The 20,897-nt window shown below is 39.1% G+C and overlaps 1 protein-coding gene and 1 pseudogene across 7 annotated transcripts in view; one reads left to right on the plus strand and one right to left on the minus strand.

Moving 5' to 3' along the window:
• Window positions 1–20,897, minus strand: part of CTNNA2 (catenin alpha 2) — a 1,132,931-nt gene that overhangs the window by 594,134 nt on the left and 517,900 nt on the right. The window lies entirely within an intron of this gene.
• LOC132022865 (U4 spliceosomal RNA) lies at window positions 9,058–9,135 on the plus strand (annotated as a pseudogene).

The raw sequence follows: 20,897 nt of genomic DNA on the forward strand, positions 1-20,897 counted from the left end.
GGGCTCTCTGCTCAGCAGAGAGCCTGATGCGGGACTCGATCCCAGGACCCTGAGATCATGACCTGAGCCGAAGGCAGCGGCCTAATCCACTGAGCCACCCAGGCGCCCCCTATGAGGAGTTTTTATCAAGTTTTCTAGTTAGTAAGGGCTTAGGTCCACAGCCTGTGCTCATCAGAGCTTTTGTGATTGGTGAACCCATGTTGGGCGTCTCCCCTCCAGGGGTTCTGTTTATCTCTGCTCAGGATGCAGCCTCTCTTTACGAACTTGTTATCTACCCATGAACTGTGCAGCTAGAGCCTGAGAGCTCAGCAGATGGCACATCCAGGTCTGGTAGCAAGGAACACAATGTAAAGGCCATGTGCTGGGCTGACTTGGTAAACAGGCTGCAAGAGAAAAATGATGAGCCCCCTGTGTCTGTGATTTACTGGTCAGCTGGACAGAAGGCACCCTGAGCCTGTCAGCTCTCTAAACCGTCCCTGCCTAGATGAGGGAGGGAAACACAGAGCAACCCTGTTCATACTCAGACTTGGTGTTAACTTCACCTTGTCGTGAATATTTTATGACTTCACAGCTTAGGAAGGCGGTATGAAGATTTAAATCAGATTGTAAAGACTTTATTCAGGCTCCCTCTATCCCCACATGACCTTTGTGGTAATACTCAGAACATCGCTATAGCAATTTGTACGGGCAGCATCAACTTATAAAGAAAAGTCTTATTTTATTCATAATCCCTACTCTATTTCATAGTTTGGGCAGGAGGAGGAGAAGGATACAACAGGGAAAGAATCTCTCCTTATAACAGGCAACGAACAGCCTCTTGGGACATGTCAGGTTGAAGCAACAAGCCAAAACCCAGTCCAGCCGTGGTCTTTGGTGGGAAGGGGTGATTATGAAGATGGCATTTTTTTTTTTTTTTCCTGCTAAACTCTCTCATGTACACAAAGAACAGAAAAGGAGAAAGAATTCAGAAAGAGCAACTTCATTAAACTTTGGAACATACTAAGGACAGGACAATGACAAAGACAATGATGCAGCCCTTAGCGAATGAACACTATAGCAGTGCCCCCAGTGGGAGGAAGCCAGAAAGTCTCCATGATGTCAAAGAAAGGGCATTCCAGAACCTACTCCTTGGGAAAGAGCACTGTCAGAAGGGCTCCAAATGGGAACATGTGTGCCCAGGGCCCTTGCCTTCTAGAAAAAGTTGTGAGTCTGGAATTTCCAAAGGGGCTAGAGTTCCTAAATTAGCCGATTAGGCACAAGAGCTACAGGTAAAAGTGTAAAAAAAAGATTACATTATTTTTATCAAAACTTGTGACAATGTTTATTGTTTAAGCACTGTGAAACATTTTATGCTAAACTTTTGATACGCATATCACTTTAAAACTCTGAAATCTCCAGGAGGTGGGCCCTTCTCCCCCAGCTGTCAGATGCAGACTGATGTCAACTGACATCTCCAGGGCAAAAGAGCCAGGGTTCCATCCCAGCATCATCTGACCTCAAGGCCAAGTTCTTCTCTGGTTACTCTTGATTGTTTCCCTTCTGAATGACCCATAAACTGGCCCCAAATGAGATCATTTAAAAGAAAAACCAAGAAACAATTTACCAAATTTAGCCCTCTATTTTCTCATGTATTTTTAAATCTATTGCCATTTAAATTTCTATTATCATTTCCTAAATTGCAGATTAGATCTTGCTTCTCCCCTGCTGGCCTGACTCCCCATAACCTTTAGAGGATAGGCCTAAAGACGTGATTCCAGACCATCTTTTAACCAGATCTCAAGTCACCTTCCCGCTTATATGCATCCCAGATTCCTACCGCTGGCCAAGCTTGTGATCACACCCGCCCCCTTCATAAACGGCTCTGTGCTTTGTTTTCATTCCTCAGGCATTGCTTCCCTCCAAGAGTTCTCTCTGAACTCACAGGCAGAACTAATGACTCTGCTCTGTATCAGTACTGCACATTACTGTAGATTTTGCTTCTAACATTTTCTTTCTAGTATCAAATTGCATATCTGATTCTTCCACGAGAGAGCAAGTTACTCTGGGGCAGTGACTCTGTCTTCTTAACCCGGGTTTCTCAGTGTATGACATCATATACTTGGTGCAAAAGAGGCACTCAATTCGTTGGACTGAGTTTTCTGGCTTTGGTTGTAATCAAGTCTGCCCCACAATGGTGTTAACCTAATTCATTTATATCAATTAAGTTAAATTAATCAATTAAGTTGAATTTTTCTTGTTCATTGTCATTGCCCCTTCCTTCCTACTTCTCCAGATGTGCTTTCCCTTACCAGCAAATCTTCTACTTGCTCTTAAGGTAGTCACATACAACACAAGTCTCCCAGTTAAATCTGAGATTCAGATAAAAAGTAAATAAATATTTTAGTATATATCAAATATTACATGGTACATGATTATATTAAAAATTATAGTTTACATGAAATTCAAAATTTAACTGAATGTTCTTTTTTTTTTTAATGTATTGAATCTGATCTCCCTACTTTCTTTACAACCCTCCTTAAACCACTATTTGTCACAGTGACTCATGGTAGCCTCCTCTTCAGTCATAAAATAGAGCCCTGCTCACAACGGAGTGGCATAAAACACAACCATAAAGGCCTCCCAAATCCTCAATGGCTCACTTACATTGGTGACATAAAAAGAGAGTAAGGAAAATGTCTCTGTAACAAACTGATAGGATTGCACGACTGTTCATGCTCTCACTTGTGCCTGTCGCCTACCCTTCAGATTTCACCTTGAGTATGGTCTTCTAGTTGTGCTCACATAACCTTTAAACCACCTTTCAGGCTCTTCCTCTTGATAAACTTCCCCTGTTCCAGATGGGTCCAGGATTCCCTACCCTGAAGGTTTCCCTTGTGGGTAGCAATTCTGCTTATCACCGACCTTTAAGGTGAAATGGATAGGTCTGTGGTGTTCTTTCAAAAAGTCCCAACTGCATTGCATTTTCCCTTCATTCAGGAAGGCTACAGGGAGACACTGGGCCAGTGCTGCTCTCTGTCTGCACACACTGAAGAACATTCAATGAGGGAAGGCTTGCTGATTGCCAACAGAGTCAGCAAACTGAGCATTTCCGGGACTGCCTTCTCGATTAATACTTAAAGAATCACAAGTGATGAATCTCTCATTCCCAAAGACTAGAAATTCACTTGTTAGGTTTTGTCTATAGCAGTGATCTCCTATGTAAATTGCAGTCATATGGAAATGTTCTATTCTGTGCTGTCCAACATAGTAGCATGTGAGTATGGAATACCCGTTGATACGTAGTTAATGTGACTACAGAACAAATTTTAAAATTTGATTTCATTGAAAATTTTTTTTTAAATTTTATTTATTTATTTGAAAGAGAGAGAGTGAGAGAGAGTGGAAGCACATGTGACAAGAGGGGAGGGGGCAGAGGGAGAGAGACAAGAGATCGTGACCTGAGCTGAAATCCAGAGTTGGCTGTTCAAGCGACTGAGCCACCCAGGAGCTTCTGATTTCATTTAAAATTTTAATTTTGAAAAGATACATGTATCTAGAGGCTACTTGTGTTGGATAATGTAGGCTTATAGCATCTCCCCCCAGGGCTGCCATTCCTTTTGATACCCAGACCTTGTTACTAGCCTTTCTCATAATCATTTTTATTAACCTAGTTATTATTATTGTCCTGACTAAAGAACTGTCATTTCTTAGACTTCTTATTTCCTGAGATTATGTTAATTTTTTTGGTGTGTAAATGATCTCTACAACAATCTTTCAAGGCAGTTGTCTTTATCCCCATTTCATAGATGGGAAACAGAGGTGAAGAAGTACGACAGGTAAGTGAGAGAAGCTCGACGCAAAAGGCCACATAGCAAATGACTGTATTTATAGGATATGCCCAGAAAAGGCAAAGGCACGAAGACTAATCTACAGAAAATAGAGTAGTGATTGTCACAGGTTGGGGGGAAGGGAAGAACAAGGTGTGACTCGTAGTAGCTATGGAGTTCCTTTTGGAGGGATGATTATAACACTGGGCAGTGGTTGTGGTTGCACAACTCTGGGTGTACACAAAGAACAATGATCTGTACTTTCAAAGGGTGAATTATATGGTACGTGACTCCTCTATCAAAATTACTAAAAACGTGGTAGGACGCCTGGGTGGCTCAGCTGGTTAAGCAGCTGCCTTCGGCTCAGGTCATGATCCCAGCGTCCTGGGATCGAGTCCCTCATCGGGCTCCTTGCTCAGCAGGAAGCCTGCTTCTCCCTCTGCCTCTGCCTGCCTCTCTGTCTGCCTGTGCTCACTCTCTCTGACCAAAAAAAAAAAAAAATTTAAAATATACAACATTAAGGGGCACCTGGGTGGCTCAGTCGGTTGAGTAGCTGGCTCTGGATTTAAGCTCAGCTCATGATCTCAGGGTCATGAGATTGAGCCGTATAGGGCTCTGCCCAGGGCAGAGTCCGCTTGAGACTCTCTCTGCCTCTGCCCCTGCCCTTTCCCCTTCCCGCTACACACACACACACACACACACACACATACACTTTTGCTCTCAAATCTTCAAAAAAAAAAAAACCATACAACATTAAAAGATACTTTCATTAAATATGTAAACTGAAGCAAATCTAAAGGATTAAAAATTGAAATGAAACCAGAGGTGAAGTGGCTTGTCTCCCTCACAGAGCCGGGAGTGGCAGAGTTGGGAGTAGAGGCAGGTCATCTGTGCTCTCAGCACCATCATAGGTCTGACAAGTTTCTTCCCTTCATTTCTCCCCAGAGTTCAGGAGTTTGATATTTCAAAGCCAAGAGGACCTACATTTAAATCCCTACTATACCTCCTAACCTGAGCAAATCATCACTCTTTCTTTTTAATTTTATTTTATTGCATAAGAATATTTACTATGAGGTCTAACCACTCAGCAAATGTTTAAACATACAAGATTTTTGACTCTAGGTATGATATTTTACAAAAGATCTCTAGAACTTACCTTATTCAACTGAAACTTTATGCCCACTGATAAACAACTGCTCACCACCAGCCCTTGAAAACCACTATTCCACTCTCTGAATCAATGAATCTGACTATTTAAGTTTCCTCATATTATAAGGGTACTTACATAGTCTTTGTATTTCTGTGACTGGCATATTTCACTTAGCATAATGTCCCCAAGTTTCATCCATGTTATCACACACACTACAAAATTTCCTTTTTAACAGCTGAATAGTATTCCACTACATGTATATGTGTGTGTGTTTAAATAAAATGATACTGATAAATAAGGTGGGTCATAAGGACTAGCAATTACACGAAGTTTCTTTAAAAAAATGTTCATTCAGGGGAGCCTGGGTGGCTCAGCGGGTTAAGCCTCTGCCTTCAGTTCAGGTCATGGTCTCAGGGTCCTGGGATCGAGTCCCACATCGGGTTCTCTGCTCAGCAGGGAGCCTGCTTCCCCCTCTCTGCCTGCCTCTCTGCCTGCTTGTGATCTCTCTCTGTCAAATAAATAAATAAAATCTTAAAAAAATAAATTTAAAAAAATGTTCATTCAGTAAAAAGTGCAGCTGCTATGGAATTGCTCCACTGATAAAACTATGAGAGCAGTTTCTTTGGGACTTTTGGAACACAGGTTCTAGACCTCGGTTGCTGAGGCATGGATGGGTCTGAATGGTCTCCTGTGCTCTGTTAGAGCAACTCTTTAAGCTGTTTTGTAGGATTTTGTCTCAACACAGGGTAAAAAGTAAAAAGTCTGAATTCCTCCTCTCTAACCTATCTGTGATTTTAATGTGGCAAACTGGACATAGGCAGGAGGGACGAGCTTTTCGGGGGTACTTATCCTTTATCTTCTTTCCAACTGTACTGCGTATTAGGTTTCATCTTGCTAAGAACCTAGAGAGTCCTTGTGACTTCTTTTTCCTGTGAGTGAAGACACATGTATCTTGAGAGTTTGAGTGACTTGCTTAAGGCATTTTGGGACATTTAACTTCTTCTGGTCAAGGGACCAGAATATCTTCTAGAAACAAGTGATAGAGTCAAGGCTAATCCAAAAATCAGAGAGGAGGCAGGGAAGGCATGGCACAGCTTCTCAGCAACTTCCCCAGTGGCTCCCAAGTGTTCCATTTGTTATCACTGTCTTTATACTTGTGGATGAGGGCCCTCTTCGGAAACCATCCTACTCTGGAAAACTCATCTGCAAACAAGACTGGGGAGGAAGGTGCAGATTCATCCTGCTGCCCCGGGAAGCAGCAGAACACTGGTCTTTGTGCAACTGTCCTTAATGATATTTGCAATGGTTTAATCTCTCTCTTTAAAGCAAACATCATCTGTCTGCTTCTCTGAGTGATCTACTCCCACTTTTCGGGATGCAGGCTCATTTAACAACTGGCAATCAAACCCGCTCCGGCAGCCACAATGGAAGCTGTCGAGGTTCATTACGCTGAAAAAATATGCCATCTTTATTTCCATTCTATTGTTTCCTCAAAGATTAACAATACACATTTTTTTCCAATGGCCCACTTTCATGAAATTTCACTAGGATATATTTCTAAGCCCCTGATCCAGATGGCGCAACTCAGAGTGAAATCTGTACTGTGCCTCTTTGTCGCTATTCTAGAACATGGCAGAGCTATTCTGGACAAATTCAGGAAAAAAGAATGGTATCACGGATTCAGGAGATGGAAACAATTTGAGATTGCAGAGTTTATGATGTGGGACTGGCAAAAAGTGCTCTTCATTGAAACAGTCATCACTGATGATCTGATAAGAGCTTGCAGGTTTGCTCAATTATTTAATTGGGTGTGGTGAGTTTCTTGCAAAATCCTCATGGACATTTAATTTACATTTGTTAAATAAAACATTAATATATTTACCCCTTTAGATATGTGGGGGAAGCTTCAGAAAAAAAAAATGGAGAAACAAACAACAAAAAAAAACCCAGTAAAAAGCTATTACAACTGAAAAAAAATTGTAGGGATAACAGATCAAGGGAGATTGTTATTGTTTTAAAACATGTCTCCTGGAGTGCCTGGGTGGCTCAGTGGGTCAAAGCCTCAGTCTCCGGCTCAGGTCATGGTCCCAGGGTCCTGGGATCGAGCCCCGTGTCTGGATCTCTGCTCAGTGGGGGGCCTGCTTACTCCTCTCTCTCTACCTGCCTCTCTGCCTACTTGTGATCTCTGTCTGTCAAATAAATGAATGAAATCTTAAAAAAAAAAAAAAAATGCCTCCTACTTAAAAAAAAAAAAAGTTTTCCCATTGATAAGGTTCTCTTGGGTACCCTTATGATAGCTATGACCAATAGCTTTGGCAGAAGGGACTCTGCTCTATGTGCAAGGCTGAGTCATAAAAGGTGATGCAGGTTCTGCCTGGACCTCTTGGGCTGCCCGCTCCAGTGGAAGTCACCCACAGTTTACAAAGTCCAAGGACCCTGACACCAGGGGGGGCCCTGGAGGGACCATGTTGGTGCTCTGGTGGACAGTCTTCCCAAACTCCCAGCTGACAGATGGATAAAGCACCACCCATAGGAAATAATCATTTTGGGTGTCCAGTCTTCAATTAGCTATAGTGTCAGATGGCAACTGCCTGGGACCTTAGGAGAAATCGCAGATGAGAAATGCCCAGTTGAGCCCTTTTCAAACCCTTTACTTTGAAAATCATGAGCCAAATAAAACGGCTCTAGTTCTGTATCATTAGGTGTTGGGGGTAATTCATTTAGGAGAAATAGTAAGCAGAATAAGTATGAAATCTGCCCAGAACTGGGTCCAGTTTTCTTTTAAATATTTGTACACTGAGTTCCATCAGGACGCTTAGGAAAAAAAAAAAATTCCCAAATGCAAAAGAACTCCAAGGATGGACAGTAGAATGCTCAAGCCAGCACCAACAGGGTTTGTAACTGGGGCATAAAATGCAAACGTGCTGCAGGCTCAAAGTTAGCCAAGATTCAGAGGTCAGCCAAAACTTCTAAAAGTCTAGATTAAATGATAACTATAATTACGTGATACGGATATACAATTTGTTTCACTACATCATAGCTGTCCTCCTCCTGATTGCTGATTCAGCCCGAGAAAGATGCCCCCTTCTCAACCCCTCCCCTAACACAGGGTGCCTTTCCCATAGCTTGACTGTACTGTAATTAGCATCAAAACCCCCTCCCCCAATACCAGACATCCTTCATTAGAGGCTAGATCAAGCCATGGGCAGAGTCTTCGACAACCTTGATATAGAGCAAAGATGCTTGATCTTTTTACACAGGTGACAAAAAATGATTTCTTATCTATATTATATCTATATCTATCTATATATAGAGAGATAGATTTATTATTTTACACACACATGTAAGCACACTTTCCTCTTTTTCTAAAGCTGAAGAAAAAAAAAAAAAGATGAGCAAGAAATAGTTCCTGTCTTCAGAGAGCTCACAGTCTTGTGGGGTTGATATTCAGGAAATGTTATGGCCCAGCGTTTGAAGGCTATGAAGAATCTGAGGGGATCCCAGGACAGGATGCACCTCAGTCTGCAGGTTAGTGGGGGGACAACTCCACATAAGGGAGGGGAAGACCTAGGGTTTTGCCCTTTCCATGTCTCAAGCCCAAACTGGCTGACTTTTGTAATCAGTAGACAATGAAATGATTTTAACATGTATATATTTTTTAGAAAGGGATGTATTTTAGATGGTTATTTCCATCATAAAATCGTGAATATCTTTACTAATCAGCATTCAGCATGCATTTAGCATTTGATTTTCCTTGTAAAAGCACCATTTGCATACCCATAAATGCAAATATTTTGCAAAGTGATGCCCTTTGCATTACACAGCAAAACATGCAGTTCAAAAAACAAACAAAAATAAATAAATAAAACAAATTTGGGCATCCACTCTGTGAAAAGTATGTGATTACCTTCTTTCCCTATCTTATTAGAACACACCATGCGTTCTCCAAAAATGGTTTAAAATACCTACTAATATATCAGTCTTTCCCTTACTACCTATTTAAAAAAAATTATCAATAATAAATGTCCTCTTCACAGGTTGTAAATGGAGCCAGTAATGCTGTTCCTTCTGAACAAGCCTCTGGGGTTATGTCAAAGGCATACCTATTTAAAGTGGCAGTATCGTAGCCAATGAGGTTTATCCGAGGCGCGATTATTGCTAATTAAAGTATTTTTTTATGGCTGGGGCAGTAGCTTTTCTTATTTGCTACCTTTATCCTTCCATTCAAATACGGGAGTACTTATGTGCTGGCTTGTGTGTGCGTGCTCGCTCTCTCTCTCTCTCACATACGTACATATACACACACACACATGCTGGTTGGTATATGAAATTCTGCTCAGCACTTATGAAAACACTGTGACTTTGAGAGTCACGTAAATAAAGTACTACTGCTTTTGAAATATTGGGAACAACTTATTTCATCATCTTTCTCATGAGTGTCAGAATAGGGAATGGGGAAAAAATGAGTTTGCATCTGGCTTCTCTGATTGACCGCCTATGTGACCACGTATTCATTTCTCTAGGCTTCCATTCCTCTATATGACAAGAAGTCCATCTCAATCATCTAAGAGTGCCTTGGGGATTAGATGAGATAATGTGGTACATTATGTTTACTAATATTAAAGCACCAACAAAGCCATCAGCTTATCTTTCAGAGAGGTCATAAGAAATCAGTTCCATTGCCTGTGGGGAGCTGTATATTCAGCCCAAGAAGGCTCTAGTTTCAAACGTTTGTCAGAGAACTGGACTACAGAGTGAGTTTCTTGGGTTTCTACAGAACAAACCATAGACTTCAAAGCCTCGAGCCCCACATCCAACTGATCCAGATTTATCCAAAGCTTCTGGACATTTCACTGTCCTTAAAGTTCTATAAATGAGGATTTTAGTCAAAGAGAAGATGAGGCCAATGAAGTCAACAGCTTATGCCTGGAACATTCAAAAACTTATATGACATGTCCCAAATTCCTCTAACCCCATAAAGCTATTATTTATAAAATGAGTTTTCTTTGATCTGACTTGACGAATAGGTCATATGGGCGCTGTTGCTCTCCCACACTTAACTATGGCGGATATCATTAATTTCCCCCACAGAGACTAAAACTGACCTCAGGATCCTTCCCAACACATTGTTGAATTGCTTATAATAGACCCTTTAGAAGTCTTGTCATCCCTCCTCTAAGAAGAAAAGATACCAGATGAAAGTGGTCAGAAAGGCTCAGCACAATTTGTCTTCGCCTCACTGATTTTTTTTTTAAACATAAGTGAATTTCCTTTGTCAGTAAGATAAACTGTCAATAAGATAAATATCATTAGACTTGGTCCCCAGTAGATTCAGCAGACTAGTTTAGGCCTTGAGGTGATTCTCCTTTCCGGTACTAGATCACCAAGTATGACTTTTAAGAAAACAAAACAAAACAAAACAAAACACTGCTATTATTAAAGAACTTACTGTTATTACTTCCAATCTATGAGAGAATTTGGGAATGGCTTTCTCCAGACCTGTGTGCTATTCCTTATCTCTCCCAGAGACCACCTTGCTGTGAATCTCTCAAGTGCACATTTCTAAGAGCAAGGCCTCAGGTATAAATATTTTCCAGGGCGCTGAAACTGTCTTATTAAAGATGAAAATAGTGCTTGGAGTACAGTGCTTCATCCTCTAATTTGTTTTATGTACTATTCATTCTATAAATATGCACTATTACTAAGGGAACTCATTCCTCTTCAAAGACAAGAATGTACTGAAAATATTTCACAATTATTCTATCCCTCCAAACAAGTCACTTAATTAACAGCAATATCATTAGTCATGTCAGGGGAAAAGTCATTTCGAATTTTTGCTAGGTAATGTCTTTATATACAAGCAGCCTCATTATCATAATGTGGCACTTATGTTAGGTGCCCCCATCCCAAGTCTCATGGATAGAACAAAGTAAATGGATCTCTGTCTACACAGGAGTCAATTAAATAGCCTTATTTTTTAACACTTTAAGAATACCAAATATCCTTTATTCACACCACTCCTATTAAGAGAGTTGGAAATACACCATGCAGCTGTTCAAAGTAAAACAAAAAACAAAAAGCATTCTGCCTCATTTCTTGTCCTTCTCCATGATCATGAAGACCATACTGTTCACTGTAAATGACATTCTAAAAATTATTGGAAGAACATTTAAATCACTCATGATTCTATTGCCCAGATACAAGTATCATCAGTACTTGCAAATTTTATATATTCTAATTATATCATAATGTTTCATAATGTTAGTGGCTTTTTTTTTTTTTTTGGTTTTACAAAAATATTATGGAGATCTTTCCCTATAGATAAATCAAACTCTATAGACCATGTTAAAAAAATGTACCACATCACAGTGTGTGGATTGACCATAAAACACCCAACCAATTTCCTGAGATGGACCGTTAGTTAATTTCCAATTATTTTTTATCATAAATATCCTTATCAATGCACCTTTTTTTTTTTTTTTTTTGGTATATACATCTTTCACTCATTATCTGTCTTATTTCCTTAAGGTAAATTCCTAGAAATCAAATTGCTGGGTCAAATGGTATACACATTAAATATTAAGACCTTTAATTGAATTATGCCACACAAAACTGTTAAGATCATAAAGTCCTGGCACTATATGAAAAAGCACTAAGTCATTCACAGAAACTTGGGAGAGAGTCTCACCCCCACCACTGGCTAATGGGGGTGCTACTGCAGGTTTGGGATGCTCCCATATGATACTACACAATCTGCTCTTTTTCCAAAAAGAAGGACCACCAACCTGGGTCCAACACTGGAAACAGTGGAGTTGATTTGAACAATCTTGAAGGTGGCAAGGGGATTTACATGAGCACCTTATCAAGAAATCACAAGATGATCTAGAGATCGAGAAAAACAGGCAAGACATGAGAGACATCTCTGCCACCATCATGTGTAGCTCTTAGAGTCATTGAACTTCCCTGTGCCTCAGTTGATTCATTTGTCAAATACCAATCTGATCTGCCCACAGTGTTTTCAGAGTACTAAAGGGAGAAAGAAAAAATAATGCTTTCTGGAAAATATGAAATTTTTTGAATGACATTTAAGAGTCCAGAGAGGGTGATATTTGGCATGAAAAATATTAAAGTTAGTAGATAAAAAAAGTTATAAAATGATACAAGATATGGCCATTTGGAATAAACATGATGTGCTAGAAACCTGAAACTTGCCAAAAAGATTCAACAAAATGCTACCAGTTTTGAAAGCTCAGTTCCATCAATGCTTAAGCAAGTGAATTGAAAAGACTTGACATGAAAAACAATAAACAAGCATCCCACATCTAGCTAATTTTTATATAGTTTATTGTTCCTTTAATTTTATTGTTCATACCAAGTTTTCAACATATGACAATTATGATTCAGGGTTTGACATTAAGTTAAAATGAATCTCACTTTTAATATGTTTTTAATTTTTTTTAATTAGGTCTGTGAAATTACCAAACAAAGGAACTCTTTGTTTTCTTGGCCACTTCATACTAAGAAACATGCTAACACACTGAACTGAACGGAGAAGAAAAAGAGCTTCTTTCTTTCCATTTTCAAACTCTAAGGATAATGCAGAGGAAAACACATCTTCCCAGCAAAGAAGGGACAGAAGACACTGAACACAGGAACAAAAAACAAAGAGGAAGATCAAGAGAGCTGTTGGGAGACCCCATTAGAGGCCAAAGCAGGAGTGCGAAAGTTTAAGGACCAACATCTCAGATTTATCCCCATTTGAGTCAGATCAAAGAGGGGTGATGAGGCTAGCCGTGTCTCCCAGGTCCTTGCTTTCTTCAGACAAAGCTTTTGTCCTTGTTTTGTTCAGTGTGGAAGTCAGGAGAGGGCCTGACTGGAATTCTGTCCTTTTTGTCTGAGGTCACCTGGTGAGCCATACCCTCCCTCAGAACCATGTGAGGAGTGACAGATAAAAAGAAAGTCTACTGGATATTGCCTGTGGGATTTAGCACTCCCCAGACATTCCTGTTTTAGCCAAAGTAAAGCCACTCTAGTCTAGACTGTCCGGCCAGGTGGCCACCTCATCTTTCACTGGTTCCCTGGGGACTTGTCATGCTTCCAGAATAGCATTTGTAGAAAGGGGGTTGAGGGGAATATTCTGCTTACCTCCCTGACTGAACAATGGATAACCTTTATTCCTCAGTGCCCATCTATCCCAGAGCTTCAGAGATGCTTATGAACATTAGTGGTTTTAAATGTTAACAGCTGCCTAATCCATCTCCTAGAATCCTATTCTCCAAAACTGCTCAGGCAGGCATCTGACACTCCCTTCCTCCCACGACCCTCCTGCATCATCTATTGTCTCTGGTCCCTCTATAGCCCTAGACACTCCCATGTGCACTATTCCCATTCCCATCCCCATCCCAGCTCAGCTACCCTGATGTCTTTCACAGCATCTTCTCCCTGCACTTGCAAGACCCGAGGCTCCTCACACCATGGAAACTTTGGCTTCAACGTGTGATATAATAATACCAAATTTCACATTTTAGGAACTTTCGATTCAACCTAAAAATGTCCTGTTGGCTAAAATGCTATGATTCTTCTGATTCACCAATGATACTAGAATCCTCAGAGCAACAGAAAGCTTGGGGTAAGAATGAAGCAGATCTTGTGTTTGTTTTTATGTTTACCTATTATAAAAAGCCCTTCCCCTCTCCCCTTATCTTTCTTTAAAAAGAATACTCTAGGGGTGCCTGGGTGGCTCAGTGGATTAAGCCGCTGCCTTTGGCTCAGGTCATGATCTCAGTGTCCCGGGATCGAGCCCCACATGGGGCTCTTTGCTCAGCGGGGAGCCTGCTTCTCTCTCTCTCTGCCTGCCTCTCTGCCTACTTGTGATCTCTCTCTCTGTCAAATAAATAAATAAAATCTTTAAAATAAATAAATAAATAAAATAAAAAGAATACTCTAATGATGTATGTGATATAAACACTAATATGTGTTTGCTTCTAAAGGGCAGACATACCATGCTGGCCTCAGACTAGCAGAGTCTTCATGCTCTGAAGGCTGTCCATCAGAGCTGTCCAAGATAGCACCAGATATAGTCCCTCTCCCCACAGATCCAGGTTTCTCAGAGCAAGGGCTGGGGGGAGGTAGGATCAAAATTTTGTAGTCTGAGCTGTCAGGAGTTAGTTTTTATTTGGATTGTTTGAGATAAACTTGCATGAGAGAAGAGGAGTCAATGTTATATACTTATTCATGCCATCTGTTTATTCATGCCATCTCCAAAATTATCTTTTCCTTGACCCTTCTAAAAAATCAGCAAATATTTAATAAAAATGCATTTTTTTCCAGACACTGCTATAAGTCATCAGAAAGGCTTCTATTGTAATGAAAACTCTTAATTGATTCTGATTTCAATAGTATCAAGAATGAATATGTCAAGTTCTTCCTTTGTGTCCAGTCTTTCAGAACTTATTATTTCCTTCACCACCAAACAGTAATATATATAAAGAATATAGTAAGCCAATATTTAAGTTAAACTTAAAAGAAACCCCAATAGTATCAAGCCATTAATACATGCCCAGCCTTTGGGGCGCCTGGGTGGCTCAGTGGGTTAAGCCGCTGCCTTCGGCTCAGGTTATGATCTCAGGGTCCTGGGATTGAGTCCCGCATTGGGCTCTCTGCTCAGCAGGGAGCCTGCTTCCCTCTCTTTCTCTCTGCCTGCCTCTCCATCTACTTGTGATTTCTCTCTGTCAAATAAACAAATAAAATCTTTAAAAAAAAAAATACATGCCCAGCCCATGTGTATGTATGTGTACGTGTGTGTGTGTGTGTGTGTGTGTGTGTCTATTATTTCATTTAATCTTCATAGCAACCTCAGGAGTAAGTGTCAGGGCATCCCATAAAATCATGGTGCTGTTTTTCTTCCTAGCAACTGTACTTGCTTCTCTAGAAAAACTACAGAGATTAGATATTACTCAGAGTTCTGTGTCACGTTATCATCCTATTAATGTCATTAACAATTTCCTCCTCAGTAGTCTACAAAAGAAAGATTGCCTGCCTTGGAGTAGTAATAAAATTACCAAGCTATTATGATGACGCAGTAACCAAGAACGAGTTCAGAATGGGGGATTGTTTGTTGTTGTTGTTGTTTTAATTTTAGTGAACTGACAACACAATTAAGAGGACGTGGTTACTGACATGACAAATGAACAACTTGCTAATGAGATAATCTACCTTACTGTGTTAAGAACAAGATCATGATTTTCAATACCATTGTCTTTATGCTAGAAAGTTCCCGGTACAGGATTACTGTGTTAGGGCCCAAACTAAAATCAAAGATAAGTGTGACCCACATTCCCCCACCTCTTCATATTTCTACAGTAAGTACAGAATCTGAGCTAGGAGAGTTACCAAAAGAGAAATTAGTCTACCTAGCGTCTACCTTCATATTCAAATTTTTGACTCCACTGGAACATGCATTCCCCCTTTCCAGTTCCATAATCATTGTCCATCTCCCACCAGTGTCTAAAACACTTTCCTATGTCTCTATGTTCCTAAAACAGACTCGTCAGTTCAAGCCCTACCCCTGCCTTCTTTCTAACCCACTGGTTTGTACATAAAAGCCCCCAAGTAAAATACTTCTCTCCCCTCCTCCAAACACTCATAAACTCACACACTCAAAAGGAGTAAGTAAGTAACCTTGCATGACACTCTCCTCTGTCCACAGTTTCTGTGTATCACAGATTTCACAGTGGGGTTTATTTGCTCCTCCAGCAGGATCTAACCATGAGAAGCTTCTAGCCATCAACAATGTTGCCCTGGCTCGTGTTTCTCTCCTTGGGTGTTTGTACCTATAGAGTGCCCTAATCCTAGAAACAAACAACTATTCTCTCTGTCCCTCTCACTCTCTGGGTCTGCATTAATTTCCCCCATCCACCACTCCCTCTGTATTCTCTGCCACCCCTGACATGTTCCAGGCTCCAAGTAGATAGTTGCATGAGTTCTCTCAAGCACTCTGCTAGGGCTGGGTGACCCAAGGCGGGTGGGAGGGGTCATCAGTCCCTCGGACTCTGATTTAGACCCAGGCTTCAGATCCCGTTGATGAGACGGTCATGTGGGACAGAATCAAAAGACTTGCTGTGGCTCATGTAGATTACATCTATTGCTTTTCTCCTATCTCTGTGACCTGTCATTCTGTCATAGGAGGAAATTGAATTGGCCCACATGATTTTCTCTTTACAATACCATGCTGGTTTGTACCCAGTTCCTCAGGCTTGACGAAGAGATGGAAAATTGATTGCTAGATGCTCTGTTTTGGTATCTTCCTAGGTACTGAAGGTGACTGATGATTTGATACAGGTGGAATTCACTCTATCCAGTGGCTGTTTCTCTGAGAACCTGTGCAAATTAAATTTTATACAAATTGGATTTTACTTTTTTGTTGTTTTTTTTTTTTTTAAACGTACTTGATTTCCAATTAAGTCTTAATGTTCTGTATCTCTTAAGGTTTGAGTCGTAATGTTACCCTCTTTGAATCCTCAGGCACTTTGGCCTATTTTTTTAATAAGATATTAAAAATATGTATGTAAATAAACACACTGGGTGAGATATAATAAATAAGAAATATTAGTAGGTGCTAGGCTGTCAACACTACTTCCTAAAGTTTATGTAGAGATGGCAGAGCCCTTTCTAATAACTACTCTTTTGTGAACACTTATTTATGAACCAAATGTCTCGCTAAGTGGCTTTTTGTGTATTTTTTCTCATTTAATACTTCCAATACCATTTTAGGTGCAGCGATTATCTCTATTTTAGCTGATGCCACTGAAGCCCAGACATAATACATAACTTGCCCAGATTCACCCAGACATAAGCGGTAGAGACAGGATTGGAAACCTGCAAATATGAACATGTTATTTTCCCTTTTTAACACAAAAGGAGGCCCATTAGACATATTCCTCATCTTGAGTTTTCTTTGAACAGTATATTTTGGAGGTCTATCCAAAACAGCTCACAGCCACACTGTTTTGTGTTTATTTTGTTTTTCAGTTACATAATATTCATTTGTGTTGAAGGGCCATATCTTAACCGTTACCCTAATTACAGACATTGAGTTTCCCCCAATTCTTAGTATTGGGGGAAAAAAAGAGAGATACAATAATGAGCTTTTTTATATCATTTCGAGGAATAAATTCCAAGAGTTGAATTTCTCTACATTCTCAGAGTGGCATAGGCATTTGATATTTTGTAATTCTCACAGTTTTAAAAAATAGATTTGCAAGGATTTTGTACACATTTATGCCCCATCCGGAATTGCATGAGAATATGCATTTCTTTATGGTCCTGCCAGCAGAGTGGGTTATCAAATTCTGAATTTCTGCTAACTTGATAGGTGGTGTGGGGACGGGACAGCATCTCAATGTAGTTTTAACTTGTGTTTCTTTGATTAACATAAGACTGAACAATTTTCACATGTATTTCCTTGTCAGTGACTATCAGTTTTACTGGTTAAAGGTCTTTTCCTTTAAAATTAAAATTTCCAGACACCCTTCTTATATGAGGGAAATTAGTACTTTGTCTGTTACAGGAGTTGGAAATACATCTCCCGGTTTATAATTGGTCTTTTGACTTTTACTTCCATGCAGAAGGTTTTTATTCTCATATGGTTATATTTATCCTTTTATTTAATAACTGATAGATCTTAAGTCATAGTTTAAAAAAAAAAAACAACAAACTTTGATTTGTTTGCAATTTTTATTGGTGAATATCTTGAGATGTCAATCCAACTCTAGTTTTAGCGTTTTTTTTTAAGACTAGTACCCTATTTATTGAATAATCTTTTTCTTCACTGATTTGAGATGGTGCCTTTTTTCATATGTTGAATTCCCAAATGTATTTGGATCTATTATCTGTAATTTCCATTCTTTTTCAGAAATCTGATCATCAATTCCTATGTCCACAGCACACTCTTAATTCCTACATAACTCTTCTAATCTTCTTTTTTGATGTTTTTATTTTCTAATTTGTTTTTTCTTGCACATGAAATTTCTATTTATTTATTCAGTGCATGAACTTCAGAACAGACATGTCTGATTCTACAAATCTGGTGATCTTGTTAGAATCAAGTTGTATATATATAGTGGTCTTATGACATCTGCCATCTTTATGCTACTGTGTCATCTTATTCAATCAGTCATTATTTCTAGATGTCCTATGTGGTTTTCAGGAATGGTAAAATGTTTCTTTATAAGGGTGATAAGAAATGTTTATTTTAGGATATTTTAATTTTTTGTATGTTGCCATTTTAAATTGATGTTTTTCTCTACCATTATGTCTTCTAACCAGCTATTTTATGGAAGGTACTGATTTTTGTAGACTACTTTCATTGACTGGTACCCCACTAAGTTTTGTTTGTAGTAATTGTCAGGTATTAGGTTTTGAGTCAAAACTGATATATTTAACCACATCAGAAAAGCATCCATGTATTCTTAGACTGACCGTATTTTTTTTTAATTTTTTATTTTTTATAAACATATATTTTTATCCCCAGGGGTACAGGTCTGTGAATCACCAGGTCTGACCGTATTTTTTTAAAAATCAAGAATGATTGATGCATTTTTTTTTAAAGATTTAATTTATTTATTTGACAGAGAGAAATCACAAGTAGATGGAGAGGCAGGCACAGAGAGAGAGGGAAGCAGGCCCCCCGCTGAGCAGAGAGCCCGATGTGGGACTCGATCCCAGGACCCTGAGATCATGACCCGAGCCGAAGGCAGCGGCTTAACCCACCGAGCCACCCAGGCGCCCCAATGATTGATGAATTTTGACAAATTTTCCTTGTAGATAATGGATATGATTTTTTCCCCTTAATATAAGTACAATGATCTATATCAATATATTCCTTTGTACCATTCCAATAAATCCCACCTCATCAAAGAGTATTATTATTTTACTAGGTGGCTCCTTTTTGTTTAGTCATATTCTACGTATGATTTTCTTAATGGTACCTGTAGGTGAGAATGCGGTCAACGAGAGGTAGAGGTCGGCATGTGAGGATGAGACCCCACCTGCAGAACATGTGTCTTTGCTGGTGCTCTCTGCTGTCACACTATCCTTCTGCTGTCAATCTCCCCTCTTCCTTCTCTTTTCTTCCAGGCAACTATAACTCCATTTCAGCTTTGACCTTCCTTTTAAATATCTATGAAGTCTATGGAGTTTAGAGAATATCAAGGCAAAAGAGGTTAACATTTTCCTTTCTTCTTCTTGTGTTTGTATGACTTCTAAGAGAAGAAAAATGCTGTCATCCACAGACACCATTGAACCAAATATCCTCAAGGTTTACTTTCTACCTTTAGAACAAATGCAGCCTGTTTTTATGTCCCATGATCACAATTACATATAAAATAATAAAATCGCTGTTGTTATTCACGTATTTGTATAATCCCTTCTATTTTAGAATGCCCTTAGTTACCTTCTGTAAATAGCTGCAACTGTACCAATCAGAATTATTCAAATCTAACAATTTTCTAAATGGATTTTTTGAAGTATGTTTCTAGCTACATGTGTTGAGTTATACAGTCATGCATGTAAATGTTTTCATTATAAAATATTTAAACAAAATAAAAATCTGTAAAATAAAAAGTGAAAATCTCCCTTATCTTCAGTACTTTCTTCTCCAGAGATAATACTGTTAACAATGTTATATATATATATATTTATTTATTTGAGGCTCTGTTCTTTTGCACTGCTATATGTTTAACATACATAATATTTTAGCAGATATGGCATGCAACGAACATTTTAAAATATGAGTTTTTGTACACATTTGTACATTTGTGGGATGAATGTCTATTAATGGCATTACTGGGGCAAAAATACACACATTTAAATTTTTTTATACATATCGTTGTATTGCTATCTTAAAAAGCTACAATAAACATAATTTTTTTGACATCCTTGCCATCACTAGATATTATAAACTTATTTAATTTTTGTTATATTTAGTTTGCATTTCACCTATTACTGAGGTTGAACACATCTTTTTATGTCTAGTGGCCATATTTCTTTCTTTTTTTTTTTAAAGATTTTATTTATTTATTTGACAGATCACAAGTAGACAGAGAGGCAGGCAGAGCAAGGAAGGGAAGCAGGCTCCCTGCTGGGCAGAGAGCCTGATACAGGGCTCGATTCCAGGACCCTGGGACCATGACCTGAGCTGAAGGCAGAAGCTTTAACCCACTGAGCCACCCAGGTGCCCTGAGTGGCCATATTTCTTCTCTAGATATTCTTTCACACTTCTGTCCATTTTTCAATTTTTTATTGATTTGTACTTCTTTAAATACATTAGAAATTAATCATTTGTCTGTTAACATTGGTTGTGGATAATTCCTTCTAGTACATTACTCAGTTTTTCACTCTAAATTCAGGATACTGAAAGTTTTCACTTTTATGAAGTCAAATCTCTCCATTTTCATTTTTTGGCTTCTGGGTTTAGTGTGTTTATTTGATTCTTATCTAATTAATACAATAAAATACAACTATACCTTGTAAACACTTCTGCTCATTTCTGCATCCAGCTTTGCCTTCCTGGCTTTGAGGACTGATGATGGTAGAAAAAGTCTTGACATCTAGAATCCCTATGGTGATGAGAGCATTACAAGATTCAAGGGCTTGGAATTCCGCTCATGTATGTATTCCCTGTCATTCTATCAACAAACTTGAGTCTGACTAAAGTTTATGTGAGGTCAGTATGCAGAACACAAATATTCAGTGTCCAAACTTAAGGAGAATTTGAAATGCAAGCTATCTCTAGCATACTCTGGAACACAGGATACCTTTTCTTTCTTTCTTTCTTTCTTTCTTTCTTTCTTTCTTTCTTTCTATCATTTCAAAAATGTGTTTGTGGATGGAAAACAGCACTTGGGTTATGAACTGAAGATGTTCAGTGAATTACAATTATA

Source organism: Mustela nigripes, chromosome 7, assembly GCF_022355385.1.
Source record: "Mustela nigripes isolate SB6536 chromosome 7, MUSNIG.SB6536, whole genome shotgun sequence".
NCBI lineage: Eukaryota > Metazoa > Chordata > Mammalia > Carnivora > Mustelidae > Mustela > Mustela nigripes.